This window comes from Mytilus trossulus, chromosome 5 (assembly GCF_036588685.1).
Source record: "Mytilus trossulus isolate FHL-02 chromosome 5, PNRI_Mtr1.1.1.hap1, whole genome shotgun sequence".
NCBI classification, from domain to species: domain Eukaryota; kingdom Metazoa; phylum Mollusca; class Bivalvia; order Mytilida; family Mytilidae; genus Mytilus; species Mytilus trossulus.
This window is the reverse complement of record NC_086377.1, coordinates 1867689-1887275: the sequence shown is the minus strand read 5'-3', so window position 1 is coordinate 1887275 and position 19587 is coordinate 1867689. Positions and strand designations below refer to the sequence as shown.

Here is a 19587-nt window from a genome sequence, read left to right as displayed (position 1 = left end):
GTAAATTACCCAAAGTTTTTGTGTGTCATTGGGTTACTGTCTTAATGAAGTCACCTTTTATTCACCCCATGTTTATTTTATATGTGACCAGGAAAGTATAAAACCCAAAGTATGTGTGTGTCATTGGGTTGCTGTCTTATTGAAGTCACCTTTTATTCATACTTGTTTTAATGTTGTTTTATATGTGACCAGGATAGTATAAAACCCAAAGTTTTTGTGTGTCAATGGGTTGCTGTCTTATTGAAGTCACCTTTTATCCACCCCATGTTTATTTTATATGTGACCAGGATAGTATATTACCCAAAGTTTGTGTGTGTCACTGGGTTGCTGTCTTATTGAAGTCACCTTTTATCCACCCCATGTTTATTTTATATGTGACCAGGATAGTATAAAACCCAAAGTTTTTGTGTGTCAATGGGTTGCTGTCTTATTGAAGTCACCTTTTATTCACCCCATGTTTATTTTATATGTGACCAGGATAGTATATTACCCAAAGTTTGTGTGTGTCACTGGGTTGCTGTCTTATTGAAGTCACCTTTTATCCACCCCATGTTTATTTTATATGTGACCAGGATAGTATATTACCCAAAGTTGTTGTGTGTCATTGGGTTGCTGTCTTAATGAAGTCACCTTTTATTCATACTTGTTTTAATGTTATTTTACAAGTGACCACTTACCCTTCTGACAGGTATGTCCAGTATAACCAGGTGGACAGGTGATGGCCAGACACTGACCAGTGATATGGTCACAGAATTGTCCTTCATCACACCATGTACATTTTTGTTCACATAAGTTACCAAAGGTTCCAGCCGGACAGACTAAAATAAAATAACATTTATAAGGCCATTAGTTTTCTCGTGTAAATTGTTTTACTTACATTTGTCATTTCTGGGCTTTTTATAACTGACTATGTGGTATGGGCTTTGCTCATTGTTGAAGGCAATATAGTTGTTAGTTTCTGTGTCATTTTGGTCTCTTGTGGAGAGTTTTCTCATTGGCATTCATACCGCATCTTTTTTTTTCTATTAAAACATTAACCATATTATTCAATAAAAATGGGATTTTTCATTTAAGAAATGACTAATATTTTTTTCTGTCTATTCGAAATAACATAAAAAATGTGGTGCACACTGAATAACGAGCGTAGTGGGTTATTTAACAGTGTGCATCTCATTTTTTATGTTATTTCGAATAGACAGAAAAAATATAAGACATTTCTTATAATTTAATTCTAAATTCCATTTCAAACCATAGTCAACCATGAAAAATCATTGATGACGTCATGGTCACATGACTTAATTATGTCTATGGGCTGATAACAAAATACCGTCAGCCAATTAGAAGACATGTTTCATCCAAAAGGATAAACAGTGATGTTTAATTACTACATTAAATGGTGGACTTCTGTATTCTCTTTATCAGCTTTATCCTGCAATCATTATCAAAAACCACATGCTACGCAGAGCGCAGCTTTATACGACAGCAGAGGTCAAACCCTGAACTGTTAGGGCAAGTATTGAAACAACATTCAAGCTTGATACAGCTCTGAATTTGGATTCTGATTAAATAGTTGACACAGCAAAGGTTGACACAGAATGAATGTATTTAAAATTTGTTTTTGCTTTTGAGCAATAAAATATGCTGTTAAATGTTTATCCACTCCAAAAAAAATATTTAAAGAAAAATACTTTTTAATTTCTGAAATCTGAAATGAGAAAAATTTATCCCAGGCAGATTTGCTCTTAATGCTTTGGTTTTAGAGATATAAGCCAAAATCTAGATTTTACCCCTATGTTCTATATTCAGCCCTGTCAGCCATCTTGGTTGGTTGGCTGGGTCACCGGACACATTTTTTTAAATGAGATACCCCAATGATGATTTTGGCCAACTTTGGTTGAATTTGATCCAGTAGTTTCAGAGAAGAAGATTTTTGTAAAAGTTAACGACGATGACAGACAATGGACGCCAAGTGATGAGAAAAGGTCATTTGGCCCTTTGGTCCAGGTGAGCTAAAAATCAATGTACCCTTAGAACAATGAGATCCTGTATAGCCAGGTTGACAATGACATTTTCCAGTCACTGGGTCACATGACCCATCTATTCCACAATCACAAAACTTCTGACAACTTTCACCCCATCTGCTCTGTGGACATTTACTGTCACAATGGACGCCTACAACATAAGAAAACTTACAATTAATAAATCAATATTTGCATAAAATCATTTACTTGTAGTTAAGATTAATTGATTGTTGATTGCTTAACATTACAATAAAGAAAAGTTTAAAATCCCACCAGTTATGTTTATATTAATATTTTTATTTTTAGGCTGTTTTAGTTCTTATACCCCCTGTACATGTTTTGTGTTTCCAAACTTTTGGTCTTAAGGTGGTACCCAACACTTAAGCTTACCAGATGAAGGATTTTCCACGAACCAATGTTATACGCCTGAAAATTATATAATAGTTTTTTTTTAAATTGTATCAATATGGTTTAAAAAAAACAAAAGGTCACCAGATTGGATAAGAAGTTGTCTCCCCTTTACCAGATTGGACAAGCAGTTGTTTTCCTTTACCAGATTGGACAAGGAGTTGTTTCCCCCTTACCAGATTGGACAAGGAGTTGTTTCCCCTTTACCAGATTGGACAAGGAGTTGTTTCCCCTTTTCCAAATTGGACAAGGAGTTGTTTCCCCTTTACCAGATTGGACAAGGAGTTGTTTCCCCTTCACCAGATTGGACAAGAAGTTATTTCCCCTTTACCAGATTGGACAAGGAATTGTCTACCTTTTACCAGATGTATTTAAACCTTTTATAGCGCAATTTTTAATTGTCAGTCTGCTTGGTTTGGTTCTTACACATTTAAAGTTTGAGAATAGGTTGAGGTCGTTCGTCCCCATGACCTCTAATCATTCTATCATTACCACCTACCGTGCCACCCTGATTTACAAACACATCGTCCAGTTCCTGCTTCACATGACAAAGAGTTCTGTTCCTCACAGGAACATATCTGTCCACAAACATAACCAAACATCCATTGCTAAAAAGGTTAAATACAATAATTACAATTACATAAAATGAGGAACACTTGTTGTTATTTTTCATTAATTTTGAACAGGAGCTACTACAAATGCTAAATGTAAAACCCTCCAAAGCCCCAAATCCCCCCTACTAACTCCACCTCTTACTGTTCACCTTCTAGTTGGCCAAATCACCCTACTAACTCCACTTCTTACTGTTCACCTTCATGAGCACCTGAATCGCCCCTCCATTTGTTGTTGGGGCCTCTATTACTTTAATTTGTATAGACCTGTAGACTGTTGTCCGTCTTTAAAAAGTTTTTTTTTGCCTCAATTTTGCATGTTTTTCCTCAAGGTTTTTGTATCCCCCCTACCCCATGAAACTTCTCTCCTTTTGTACATTTTTAAAACCAGATCTTATCATTTTTATTTTTTTTTATTTTTGAAGGTAAAAACTTGAAGGTTGTTATGTTATCTATTATTTCTTCATTAAACTGTTCTTTTCTTTAATATAAAAACCCAGCAACTTTTCCTTTGACCTTGACATGTGCTTAACATCTATCTTCCTTTCTTTTTTTTCAAGAAAACATAGTTAAAGTACTCCTAGGGAATGTTTAACGAACTTGACTAGCCACGAGGGTCTATCACGGTCAAAGAAATACTTACAGGGCAGTTTTTTTTCACAGGAATCACCATAGAAACCAGGAGGACATGTGCAGTGACCTGTTGCTGGGTAACAATATCCACCATTTTGACATTTACATTTAGATTGACAATCTTTACCATATAAACCCTTTGGACATTGGGATTCACAGGTCAATCCTTTCCAACCTAAAAATATAAATTTCATTACATTATAAGGGGTCAGTACTATTCACTAGTCAAACCTTTCCAACCTAAAATTATAAATTTCATTTTTACATTCAAGTGGTCAGTACTATTCACTGGTCAAACCTTTCCAACCTAAAAATATAAATTTCATTTTTACATTACAAGTGGTCAGTATTATTCACTGGTCAAACCTTTCCAACCTAAAAAAAATAAATTTCATTTTTACATTACAAGTGGTCAGTATTATTCACTGGTCAAACCTTTCCAACCTAAAAAAAATAAATTTCATTTTTACATTACAAGTGGTCAGTATTATTCACTGGTCAAACCTTTCCAACCTAAAATTATAAATTTCATTTTTACATTACAAGTGGTCAGTATTATTCACTGGTCAAACCTTTCCAACCTAAAAATATAAATTTCATTTTTACATTACAAGTGGTCAGTATTATTCACTGGTCAAACCTTTCCAACCTAAAAAAAAAATAAATAATTTTTTACATTACAAGTGGTCAGTATTATTCACTGGTCAAACCTTTCCAACCTAAAATTATAAATTTCATTTTTACATTACAAGTGGTCAGTATTATTCACTGGTCAAACCTTTCCAACCTAAAAATATAAATTTCATTTTTACATTACAAGTGGTCAGTATTATCCACTGGTCAAACCTTTCCAACCTAAAAATATAAATTTCATGTTTACATTACAAGTGGTCAGTATTATTCACTGGTCAAACCTTTCCAACCTAAAAATAAATTTATTTTTTACATTATTAGTGGTCAGTATTATTCAGCGGTCAAACCTTTCTAACCTATAAAAAAAATTATTTTTAACATTATGAGTGGTCAGTATTATTCATTGGTCAATCCATTCCAACCTATAAATATAATTTAATTTTTACATTCAAGTGGTCAGTATTTTTCACTGGTCAAACTTTTATAACTTCAATTCACATTCGAATCACAGGTAGTATGATGCCTTGAATTCACAAAAGCTGGAGAAATGATATGCTTGAATATTTTTATGTTCTTAAATGGAAAAGCTCAACAAACAAATATCAGAAAAAATATTTTGGTAATAAATGTAATAAATTAGTTAAGTACAAATGCTTTAAGTCATGTAGAACCAATTTCATTTAGATGATTGCCAAGATTTCTTGGTTAAAGGTCTAAGTCATTGGTAACATTGTTGGCAAATTAAAAATATCTAATTTTGATCTTGGTAATAGTATTGCATAAGAATAGGAATCATATTGTATTTTATGAGTTGCCACTGTCAAATTAGGTTTTGGCCATCACAAATAATAATTTTACTGGCTCCTCTCTGCATCATCCATGCAAGTGCATCATAAACTGATAATACAAACTTTATGATTAGCTAAAACTATCACAAAGTCTATGAAACATACTACATGATTGGTTAAACTATCACAAACTGTATGATACATACTACCATGATTGGTTAAACTATCACAAACTGTATGAGACATACTACATGATTGGTTAAACTATCACAAACTGTATGAGACATACTACATGATTGGTTAAACTATCAGTCTCTCACCTGGTGAACAAATACAGAATCCATTCTCAGGTACACACTCAGCATTGTTCTGACAAAGACAAGTCTGTTGACATCCTAAACCAAACTTTCCCTTCGTACATTTAGTTCCACAACTGTAAAATAAACAATAAACGTTCTAAACCAAACTTTCCCTTCGTACATTTAGTTCCACAACTGTAAAATAAACAATAAACGTTCTAAACCAAACTTTCCCTTCGTACATTTAGTTCCACAACTGTAAAATAAACAATAAACGTTCTAAACCAAACTTTCCCTTCGTACATTTAGTTCCACAACTGTAAAATAAACAATAAACGTTCTAAACCAAACTTTCCCTTCGTACATTTAGTTCCACAACTGTAAAAAAAACAATAAACGTTCTAAACCAAACTTTCCCTTCGTACATTTAGTTCCACAACTGTAAAATAAACAATAAACATTCTAAACCATACTTTCCCTTCGTACATTTAGTTCCACAACTGTAAAATAAACAATAAACGTTCTAAACCAAACTTTCCCTTCGTACATTTAGTTTCACAACTGTTAAATAAACATTCTAATGCAACAACGTTTGTAACGTTCATTTTGATTGGATAACTTCTTACATGGCATCAATTGACAATTGATGTTATGAAACGTACGCCCAAGCCCAAGACGGCATATGACAAATTTTAAATACATGTTTTAACATTGTTTTCTGTCAGTTTCATTAGAATGGAGATAACAATATTGTATTTTAAGCTCTGATGGCATCAATTTGGGATTTGATGGTGGCAAATACCCGTTTACTGTTTCCGCTAACGCGTCGCCAAAAAAAAAAATTTGCGACCATCAAATCCCCAATTCATGCTGTCAGAGCTTAAAATCCTAGTCACAATGGGGCCTTTTAAAGCCGTCTAGCTGGTATGGGGTTTTCTCACTGTTGGAGGCCATATGAAAAATTGATACCAATGAAAATAAATTATTCCACAGTATATAATACATACAATTGGCTAAAACTATCTGAAAGTCTATGATACATTCTGTGAAAGTACTTTTTATTTGTGGTGTACTGATTTTCATGGTTTTTTATACCCCAAATTAAAGTACTTTCACAGTACTATATGATTGGCTAAAACTATCTCAAAGTGTATGATACATACTATAAGATTGGCTAATACTATCTCAAAGTGTATGATACATACTATATGATTGGCTAGCTAATACTATCTCAAAGTGTAGGATACATACTATATGATTGGCTAATACTATGTCAAAATCTATGATACATACTATATGATTGGCTAATACTATCTGAAAGTCTATTAAACATACTATATGATTGGCTAATACTATCTCAAAGTGTATGATACATACTATAAGATTGGCTAATACTATCTCAAAGTGTATGATACATACTATATGATTGGCTAGCTAACACTATATCAAAGTGTATGATACATACTATATGATTGGCTAATACTATCTCAAAGTCTATGATACATACTATATGATTGGCTAATACTATCTGAAAGTCTATTAAACATACTATTGTCCTGTGTAACCAGCTTGACATTGACAAACTATCCAGTTTTATGATTACAAAGTCCACCATTCTTACAGTAACAGATCTTCTGACATCCATCACCATAGTATGGAGCTGGGCAAGTCTCATTACACAGGGGACCAGTCCATCCACTGGAACATTTACTACACTTCCCATTCCCCTGGTCACACCTATAAAACAAAAAAATAATATCTGGATGACATCACAACTACCTGACCAATCAGATAACTCTATAAATCAATCAACCTCTGTCATCAGACTAGATGACATCACAACTACGTCACCATGTTTTTCAAATGTAGAAAATAAATTTAGGTATAGTAGATGTAACAATAATGTGTCCCTAGTATACAGATGCCCTATCCTCACTATCATTTTATATGTTCAGTGGACCGTGAAAATGGAGTAAAATCTTTGTTTTATAAATATTTTCAAGCTTATTTCTAGTTGTAGGTCGATTGTGATATACGCGAAAACAGAAACTTAAAGAGATCCAACGATTTGATTGAACAACTGATAAAAGAACAGGTAAATAACTCATCATAGACACCAGGATTGAAATTTTATATTTACAACAGACACGGGTAGTGACAACAAAAGACTCATCAATCACGCTTGAATAATTTTTAAGTTATTGTCTGACATGTGGAAAATAGACGGACAGACAGACAGCAGGATACCATAACACATCCTGTAAACAGGTGTATCACAAAGGGAGACTACTTACTGATCTGTAGTTTTTCTGTTACATTTACAATCCTTTTGACACTTCTCTCCGTACTTAAAAGATGGACAATCTGAAAACAGAACAATAGTATGATAACATTTCTGTATAGTGTGACAAAATAATAGTTGAAAGAATTGATATATGAAGAAGCCTTAAATACAAACAGATGTGATATCAATTAGTCCCTATCTTAGAGTGAGGGTATATATATCTGCAAATAACAGTCACATGACAGTCACATGCTACTTACTACTTTCAGTACAGTCTGTCCCAGTATACCCCACAGAACAGTCACATGATACTTACTACTTTCAGTACAGTCTGTCCCAGTATAACCCACAGGACAGTCACATGACAGTCACATGATACTTACTACTTTCAGTACATTCTCTCCCAGTATAACCCACAGGACAGTCACATGATACTTACTACTTTCAGTACAGTCTGTCCTAGTATAACCCACAGGACAGTCACATGATACTTACTACTTTCAGTACAGTCTGTCCCAGTATAACCCACAGGACAGTCACATGATACTTACTACTTTCAGTACAGTCTGTCCCAGTATAACCCACATAACAGTCACATGATACTTACTACTTTCAGTACAGTCTGTCCCAGTATAACCAACAGGACAGTCACATGATACTTACTACTTTCAATAGTCTGTCCCAGTATAACCCACATGACCATCACGTGAGAGTCACATGATACTTACTACTTTCAGTACAGTCTGTCCCAGTATAACCCACAGGACAGTCACATGAAACTTACTACTTTCAGTACAGTCTGTCCCCGTATAACCCACAGGACAGTCACATGATACTTACTACTTTCAGTACAGTCTGTCCCAGTATATCCCACAGGACAGTCACATGATACTTACTACTTTCAGTACAGTCTGTCCCAGTATAACCCACATGACCATCACGTGACAGTCACATGATACTTACTACTTTCAGTACAGTCTGTCCCAGTATAACCCACAGGACAGTCACATGATACTTAGTACTGTAACAGTTAGGATTATTATGTCATAATTATTTCCCTTGTTTAAAACTATAAATTTCATATTTCTTAATTTGATGATTTAGATTAAGCTTATTCAGTACATATTTGTTAAATCGCATAGCTTTTGCTTTTTGAAATCATTAGTTAGAGATATTTATCTTAATTGTAAAGTTTAATATTTGCATCGTTGCAAATTCTCTGGATACCTTCTGCGAGAGATTTATATATTTTATATAACTAGTTTTAGATTCTTATTTTGAACCCTCTGAGGACTGACATTCAGTCCAACCAAGGAAAGCCAGGCTTTCCAACCATCGATTACATTAGTGCATTTGCTACATGCCTCCTTAGTACTGTAAGTTGAAGTCTTCTTCAATCCTCCACTTCTACATACGTTTGGCTTTACATGATAACAGTTGTACTTTGCTGATTAAATTATATATTGTTTACAGTTTTTGGTTTTCATTTACTTAGATATATTATAGCGCATCACTTTTGGCATCAGTCGTTTTCTCACACATCAGTTTACAAACTAGAATTAGCTGTGGTCCGCATCCCCGAATCTTAGGCAGAATTGTTCCTGCTACAATACTTTCAGTACAGTCTGTCCCAGTATCACCCACATAACAGTCACATGATACTTACTACTTTCAGTACAGTCTGTCCCAGTATAACCCACAGGACAGTGACCTGATACTTACTACTTTGAGTAGTCTGTCCCAGTATAACCCACATGATCATCACATGAGAGTCACATGACACTTACTACTTTCAGTACAGTCTGTCCCAGTATAACCCACAGGACAGTCACATGATACTTACTACTTTCAGTACAGTCTGTCCCAGTATAACCCACATGACAGTCATATGATACTTACTACTTTCAGTACAGTCTGTCCCAGTATAACCCACATGACAGTCATATGATACTTACTACTTTCAGTACAGTCTGTCCCAGTATAACCCACATGACAGTCACATGATACTTACTACTTTCAGTACAGTCTGTCCCAGTGTAACCCACAGAACAGTCACATGATACTTACTACTTTCAGTATAGTCTGTCCCAGTATAACCCACAGGACAGTCACATGATACTTACTACTTTCAGTACAGTCTGTCCCAGTATAACCCACATAACAGTCACATGATACTTACTACTTTCATTACAGTCTGTCCCAGTATAACCCACAGGACAGTCACATGATACTTACTACTTTCAGTACAGTCTGTCCCAGTATAACCCACATGACAGTCATATGATACTTACTACTTTCAGTAGAGTCTGTCCCAGTATAACCCACATGACAGTCACATGATACTTACTACTTTCAGTACAGTCTGTCCCAGTATAACCCACATGACAGTCATATGATACTTACTACTTTCAGTACAGTCTGTCCCAGTATAACCCACATGACAGTCACATGATACTTACTACTTTCAGTACAGTCTGTCCCAGTATAACCCACAGGACAGTCACATATACTTACTACTTTCAGTACAGTCTGTCCCAGTATAACCAACAGGACAGTCACATGATACTTACTACTTTCAGTAGAGTCTGTCCCAGTATACCCCACATGACAGGCACATGATACTTACTACTTTCAGTACAGTCTGTCCTAGTATAACCCACATGATAGTCATATGATACTTACTACTTTCAGTACAGTCTGTCCCAGTGTAACCCACATGACAGTCACATGATACTTACTACTTTCAGTACAGTCTGTCCCAGTATAACCCACTGGACAGTCACATATAATTACTACTTTCAGTACAGTCTGTCCCAGTATAACCCACATGACAGTCATATGATACTTACTACTTTCAGTACAGTCTGTCCCAGTATAACCCACATGACACTCACATTATACTTACTACTTTCAGTACAGTCTGTCCCAGTATAACCCACAGGACAGTCACATGATACTTACTACTTTCAGTACAGTCTGTCCCAGTATAACCCAAAGGACCATCACATAACAGTCACATGATACTTACTACTTTCAGTACAGTCTGTCCCAGTATAACCCACATAACAGTCACATGATACTTACTACTTTCAGTACAGTCTGTCCCAGTATAACCCACAGGACAGTCACATGATACTTACTACTTTCAGTACAGTCTGTCCCAGTATAACCCACAGGACAGTCACATGATGCTTACTACTTTCAGTACAGTCTGTCCCAGTATAACCCACAGGACAGTCACATGATACTTACTACTTTCAGTACAGTCTGTCCCAGTATAATCCACAGGACAGTCACATAATACTTACTACTTTCAGTACAGTCTCTCCCAGTATAACCCACAGGACAGTCACATGATACTTACTACGTTCAGTACAGTCTGTCCCAGTATAACCCACATGACAGTCACATGATACTTACTACTTTCAGTAGAGTCTGTCCCAGTATACCCCACATGACAGTCACATGATACTTACTACTTTCAGTACAGTCTGTCCCAGTATAACCCACAGAACAGTCACATGATACTTACTGCTTTCAGGACAGTCTGTCCCAGTATAACCCACTGGACAGTCACATTATACTTACTACTTTCAGTACAGTCTGTCCCAGTATAACCCACAGAACAGTCACATGATACTTACTACTTTCAGTATAGTCTGTCCCAGTATAACCCACAGGACAGTCACATGATACTTACTACTTTCAGTACAGTCTGTCCCAGTATAACCCACATAACAGTCACATGATACTTACTACTTTCATTACAGTCTGTCCCAGTATAACCCACAGGACAGTCACATGATACTTACTACTTTCAGTACAGTCTGTCCCAGTATAACCCACATAACAGTCACATGATACTTACTACTTTCAGTACAGTCTGTTCCAGTATAACCCACATAACAGTCACATGATACTTACTACTTTCAGTACAGTCTGTCCCTGTATAACCCAAAGGACCATCACATGACAGTCACATGATACTTACTACTTTCAGTACAGTCTATCCCAGTATAACCCACAGGACAGTCACATGATACTTACAACTTTCATTACAGTCTATCCCAGTATAACCCACAGGACAGATACATGTTCCTTTTACTGCTTCACATGTTCCTTCATTTTTACAGGAACACGTCTGAGAACGGTATGGTCCAAATGTTCCGTCAGGGCACTGAATAGTACAACTGAAAAAAATATAAACAGAAATTGAAATACATGTATGTTTTCGTAACAATGATCTAATTAGATGGTGTCATAATATTTGTGAGAGGAAAAATCATGTTTTAATAACACCGACTAAATGAATTTTCCTCTTGTCTAGAAACTAACAGGCACCATTTGATTTAGAATAGAAGTAATCATAGTTATAATTCATTTATTTTCAATCATTTGGAATCAACTTGTGTGGTTCAGGGAGAAACCATTTTTTAAGAGTTCTTCAATTTAATTTGTTTTTAAAATTCACCAAGAAATTGGAATATTTTAAGTCAAAATCAGGAATAAAGCCTGTACTACTTCTCTGTCATATATTTACCTTTCTCTTTTATATCCGGGAGCACATGTACACTTCTAGTAGTTCTATCTGTTATATTTACCTTTCTCCTTTATATCCCGGAGCACATGTACACTTCTAGTAGTTCTATCTGTTGTATTTACCTTTCTCCTTTATATCCAGGAGCACATGTACACTTCCAGTAGTTCTATCTGTTGTATTTACCTTTCTCCTTTATATCCGGGAGCACATGTACACTTCTAGTAGTTCTATCTGTTATATTTACCTTTCTCCTTTATATCCGGGAGTACATGAACACTTCTAGTAGTTCTATCTGTTGTATTTACCTTTCTCCTTTATATCCCGGAGCACATGTACACTTCTAGTAGTTATATCTGTTATATTTACCTTTCTCCTTTATATCTGGGAGCACATGTACACTTCTAGTAGTTTTATCTGTTGTATTTACCTTTCTCCTTTATATCCGGGAGCACATGTACACTTTTAGTAGTTCTATCTGTTGTATTTACCTTTCTCCTTTATATCCGGGAGCACATGTACACTTCTAGTAGTTTAATATGTTGTATTTACCTTTCTCCTTTATATCCGGGAGCACATGTACACTTCTAGTAGTTCTATCTGTTATATTTACCTTTCTCCTTTATATCCGGGAGCACATGTACACTTCTAGTAGTTTTATCTGTTGTATTTACCTTTCTCCTTTATATCCGGGAGCACATGTACACTTCTAGTAGTTTAATCTGTTGTATTTACCTTTCTCCTTTATATCCGGGAGCACATGTACACTTCTAGTGGTTCTATCTGTTATATCTACCTTTCTCCTTTATATCCGGGAGCACATGTACACTTCTAGTAGTTCTATCTGTTGTACTTACCTTTCTCCTTTATATCCCGGAGCACATGTACACTTCTAGTAGTTTTATCTGTTGTATTTACCTTTCTCCTTTATATCCGAGAGCACATGTACACTTCTAGTAGTTTTCTCTGTTATATTTACCTTTCTCCTTTATATCCGGGAGCACATGTACACTTCTAGTAGTTCTATCTGTTATATTTACCTTTCTCCTATATATCCGGGAGCACATGTACACTTCTAGTAGTTTTATCTGTTGTATTTACCTTTCTCCTTTATATCCAGGTGCACATGTACACCTCTAGTAGTTCAATCTGTTATATTTACCTTTCTCCTTTATATCCGGGAGCACATGTACACTTCTAGTAGTTCTATCTGTTATATTTACCTTTCTCCTTTATATCCGGGAGCACATGTACACTTCTAGTAGTTCTATCTGTTATATTTACCTTTCTCCTTTATATCCCGGAGCACATGTACACTTCTAGTAGTTTTATCTGTTGTATTTACCTTTCTCCTTTATATCCGGGAGCACATGTACACTTCTAGTAGTTCTATCTGTTATATTTACCTTTCTCCTTTATATCCGGGAGCACATGTACACTTCTAGTAGTTCTATCTGTTGTATTTACCTTTCTCCTATATATCCGGGAGCACATGTACACTTCTAGTAGTTTTATCTGTTGTATTTACCTTTCTCCTTTATATCCGGGAGCACATGTACACTTCTAGTAGTTTTATCTGTTGTATTTACCTTTCTCCTTTATATCCGGGTGCACATGTACACACTCTAGTAGTTTTATCTGTTGTATTAACTTTCTCCTTTATATCCGGGAGCACATGTACACTTCTAGTAGTTTTATCTGTTGTATTTAACTTTCTCCTTTATATCCGGGAGCACATGTACACTTCTAGTAGTTTTATCTGTTGTATTTACCTTTCTCCTTTATATCTGGGAGCACATGTACACTTCTAGTAGTTTTATCTGTTGTATTTACCTTTCTCCTTTATATCTGGGAGCACATGTACACTTCTAGTAGTTTTATCTGTTGTATTTACCTTTCTCCTTTATATCCGGGAGTACATGTACACTTCTAGTAGTTCTATCTGTTGTATTTACCTTTCTCCTTTATATCCTGGAGCACATGTACATTGTCCTGTGATCCTGTCACATGTAGCTCCATTGTAACATCTACACTGAGCTTTACAGTTTCCACCCCACATTCCTCCTGGGCATGGCTCTGAACAAATCGATCCCTAAAAATATTCAAAAGTATTTTTTAACTTTTTTATGAGAAAAGTGCTTTAAAAACTTTGTAAGTAACTCGTAAACATCTTAGATCTGTATTTAGCTTCTTTTGATGTTTGAATGTGTTAGTACTCATCCAAATCCATGCTGTAGACATGGTAGATATATTTCTATTCGTGTCCATCTGGTGAGTTAAGCATTTTACAAATGAGAAGTCTGTTGATTGATTAGTGGTTGTTGTTGGTTCATGTCGGTCATATTGGTTTTTCATGAATTGTTTTGATATAAATAGGTCGTTAGCATTCTCAATCCAATTGATTTATATTTTTCATGAGCAGATGCCTGTAGTTGCTTACATCCACTTTATTTGAATGTTGGTGGATAGTTGTCTCATTGGCAATCAGAACACATCTACTTAATATGTTGATGAAGTTCTCAATTTGTTCATTAATTATTGTTATTCAAAAACAGAATGACATAAGCGTCCTGAGAGGTGAATTCTTACCATTCTCCTTCAATATCTAATCACATAAAGACATACATATTCATTATTCATAGTAGGTAAAAACATAAATATTCATGCTTATAAATACTCACAGTTCATCGTTGGTATAAGTATTGACATGAATATTGTCTGAATGGTATGACTATATTCATAATTTTCAATAAATAAACAATGAATAAATCATTTGTGTGTAGGACATGAATATTCACAATTCATTTGTGTGTCGGACTTGAATATTCATAATACATGTGTGTGTAGGACATGAATAATTGTAATTCATGTGTGTGTAGGACATGACTAATTGTAATTTATTTGTGTGTAGGATATGAATATTCACAATTAATTTGTTTGTAGGATATGAATAATCACAATTCATTTGTGTGTAGGACATTAATATTCACAATTCATTTGTTGGACATGAATATTCACAATTCATTTGTGTGTAGGACATTAATATTCACAATTCATTTGTTGGATATGAATATTCACAATTCATACAAAGTAGGATGATGAAGATGTGCATAGTCATTATTCATTGTTTGTGTCATGCATTAGAATTTTCCTAATTTTTAATCCGTAGCAAATAGAAATTCAGAATTCATTGTTGGTAGGACATGAATATTCATAATCTTGTACAAGAGGGATATGGATATTCATAATTCATTGTATTATAATCCATTATCACTGAACTAGTATAGATATTTGTTTAGGGGCCAGCTGAATGACGCCTCTGTGTGTGTGGGAGTTTCTTGCTGCATTGAAGACATATCAGTGACCTTCTGCTGTTGTATGTTCTATGGTCGGGTTGTTGTCTCTTTGACACATTCTGAGTTTTATTTTGCATGCTATGAATATTCATGATAGTAAATACTTACAGTCCAGCCTCTTGGACATTTACATTGACCAGTTGAATCACATGTCGGCTGAACGGCTTTAAAAAGGGATGCAACCATTTTTCAATAGAATTAGCTTTTTTGTCTTGTAATATGACACTTACAATGACCCTTTGAACCCTGTTGAACAATAACAAGCTCCATTTGTCCTGTCATAGGTAGCTCCATTACGACAAAGACACATTAAACGACAGTTTGGTCCATAGGTTCCTTCACTGCAAGGGGTTTGACATCTCTCTCCTGTCCATCCTGCGGCACATATACAATGTCCCGTCTGTGGGTCACATGATCCGTGTCCGTTACAATTACATCTCAATTTACAGTTACCTCCCCATTCACTATCACTACAACCTAATAATTGATTGTAAACATGTCAATATCGACAAATCAAGAAGAATGGCCTAGATGTTATAAATGTCGGTAATTTAGAAACAGTTCAACTTACGCGTCAAACTTAAACATTACTTTAAATGCTGTTTAACTTTTCATTATCCATTGTTTACGTCACTATATATTTTGTTAACATCGTTCTATTGTTATGTACTCACTGCATTGAAGACCTTTTGTGACCTTCTGCTGTTGTCTGTTATATGGTCTGTTTGTTGTCTCTTTGACACATTCCCCATTTTCATTCTCAATTTTATACTTTATTGAGTTGATATTACACAATCAAACAAAATAGACGGTGACGTTGTTTACTGCCTGTACAGACATTATAGAGGGGGATAGAACCTTTATCGGGACTCTGGGATCGGGGTTTTTAAGCTCAGGATTTCAGGATTGACCCTTTCTGGATCCGGGAATTCTTTTTACGAATTTCTGGATCAGAATTAAATTTATTTAAATTCAGGACCCTGGGACTTCGTGCTTTAAGGCCCCTGATTTCGGGAACAGGACCCTCTTACCCCCTCTCATCAAGTTTCCCCATCTGTAACAGTTAAGGTTTAAATCCCTTACTATGGTTACTTACTACTAGAACATGAATGTCCCCTCCAGCCAGGGTGACATTTACACTGGTTAGATGACACACACTCTCCATGTTACTATGGTTACTTACTACTAGACCATGAATGTCCCCTCCAGCCAGGGTGACATTTACACTCGTTAGGTGACGCACACTCTCCATGTTACTATGGTTACTTACTACTAGAACATGAATGTCCCCTCCAGCCAGGGTGACATTGACACTCGTTAGGTGACACACTCTCTATGTTACTATGGTTACTTACTACTAGAACATGAATGTCCCTTCCAGCCAGGGTGACATTTACACTCGTTAGGTGACACACACTCTCCATGTTACTATGGTTACTTACTACTAGAACATGAATGTCCCCTCCAGCCAGGGTGACATTTACACTCGTTAGGTGATACACACTCTCCATGTTACTATGGTTACTTACTACTAGAACATGAATGTCTCCTCCAGCCAGGGTGACATTTACACTCGTTAGGTGACACACTCTCTATGTTACTATGGTTACTTACTACTAGAACATGAATGTCCCCTCCAGCCAGGGTGACATTTACACTCGTTAGGTGACACACACTCTCCATGTTACTATGGTTACTTACTACTAGAACATGAATGTCTCCTCCAGCCAGGGTGACATTTACACTCGTTAGGTGACACACACTTACCATGTTACTATGGTTACTTACTACTAGAACATGAATGTCCCCTCCAGCCAGGTTGACATTTACACTCGTTAGGTGACACATACTCTCTACTCACTACTACAAACAGCTAAAAAAAAACAGGAAGACATAAAATAGTGTACAAGCCAATAAATCACTTTAGGGTGATGTACTTCAACGAAAACATTTCCATCCATTATGAGCGCCTTAATGAGGTCATTTTAGAAAAAGAGGAGAACCCCTGTATCCCTTTACTTTAAAGTTTATCAAGAGTCTTTGTCAATTTGCAAAATAAATAAAAAATATAGCATCAAACTTTTTCAACCACTTTCTCAACATTGGAAGGTAGAGATAATGCACAGGCCTTTGTCTCAGAAGTTTTTCCCTTATATTAAGGTATTTATAAGAATGTACCCAAACGACACACAAAGGGGAAATAACTCTTATCTCAATTACATCTTAGGTAAATTAACTTTAAAAGTGGTTATGATTTATAACTTTAACGGCATTTGTCTCTTTTGAGTATGTACCCTGAACAACAAACATATTCGGTAGTGTAAATCTTAGATTCTTCAGTTTTCTGTTAAGCTTTATACCGTGTTCTAAAATATACAATGCATACAAAAAGTTATTTAAAGCATATGTTATGGAAGAACTAAGATTTCCTAGTTCACTCAGGTGAGCTATTTTTGACCATGATAAATAGAAAGTATATCTTTATATATTTAACCCATCTTGAACATTCCGGAAACAAATTTTGATGTCAAGGAGTCGGAAATACCATATGGTAATTTTGAGGAAGTTTTTGTTCTAGAAATTGAAACTAATATATATATATTTATTTCCTAGTAGTTAACTTTACGAACTTTGTAAATTACATTTATTTCCGTGTAGATACTTTAACATATTTACTAATTTATCTTGTCGGAATTAATCGACATTACAAATACAATCTTTACACCACTTTAGAATAAAACAAATCAGGTAAAAAAGTAAGACCACATAAATACCAAACATCGAAATCAATTCAAAAAGGAAAGTCCTTCATCAAGTGACTAAATCAAAAGCTTCAAATATATCAAAGAATTGATAACAACAGCCATATCTTTAATTCTGCATTTTCTTATTAGCTAATGGTGGATATAACAAGTGTGTTAACTAGCAAAACCTCTCACTTGTATGACAGCCACACATAATATCATTATATTGACACCAATGTATGAACAATACAAACAGACATACTCTTTTTTAATTTTTTTATTTAGATAAGGCCGTTTGTTTTCTCGTTATAATTGTTTTACATTGTCATATCGGGGTCTTTTATAGCTTACTATGCGGTATGACCTTTGTTCATTGCCGAAGGCCGTACGATGACCTATAGTTGTTAATATCCGTGTCATGTTGGTCCCTTGTGGACAGTTGTCTTATTGGCAATCTGTACCATATCTTCTGCCTTTATAGATATAAATGTCAGAAATAGGGTACAGCAGTCAACATTGTGTTATCATTTTAATCACTATAGAAACAAACAAAAAATGTCATCATGCAAAAACAAAGAAGGCATATAAACAAGCACATTAAAAGAATCACAGGCCAGGAATACTGGAATTTACGATAGCACATTAACACAATCAATGGAAAATATAAGAACGACAGAGAACAGGAATTTAAACTGCGACTGGAAAAGGTTGGTATATTGTAAATGAAGAGCATTTTCCAGTTGTTCAAATGTAATTATCCTATTTCATTAATAATGGCAATATTAACAAACCTCTAACAAAGTATAAACTGAAAGCATTATGTTTCATTTCTGTTTATAAGTCTTGTAAACTAAAACGTTCAGTGTATGTTCACGTGTGTCAATTTTTTTTATCTAATTACCCATAACGGCGTCTAATTAGCAATTATCTGGTATTTTTAAGACAAGAAACATTGTGTTTTCTAAACGATTTCAGAAAATTAACAAGATAATTGTTGGAAAGAAATAATAACATAAAATATTTTACGCAACAAGTAATATTACAGTAGGATCGTACTGGTACGCGATTTTGGAGTTTCAATTGTTATAGTTATTTTTGTGTGTTTTGTTTTGGCACTTTCATTGAAGGCATTAAATAAACCAAAGTTAAACTAGTCCATTATTGGTAGTGGACTAACAATAAATATTTTTATGAACTTAATAATTGTTATGTGTATATGTCTGTCTGACAGAATTTATCTGACATTAACCTCGAGCTCGTTGTCAGGGATCTT

General features: G+C 35.1%; 1 pseudogene; it reads right to left on the bottom strand.

The window, feature by feature from the left end:
- Positions 1-15756, bottom strand: part of LOC134719282 (multiple epidermal growth factor-like domains protein 11) — a 38252-nt pseudogene extending 22496 nt beyond the window's left edge.
- Positions 15757-19587: the final 3831 nt, after the last annotated feature.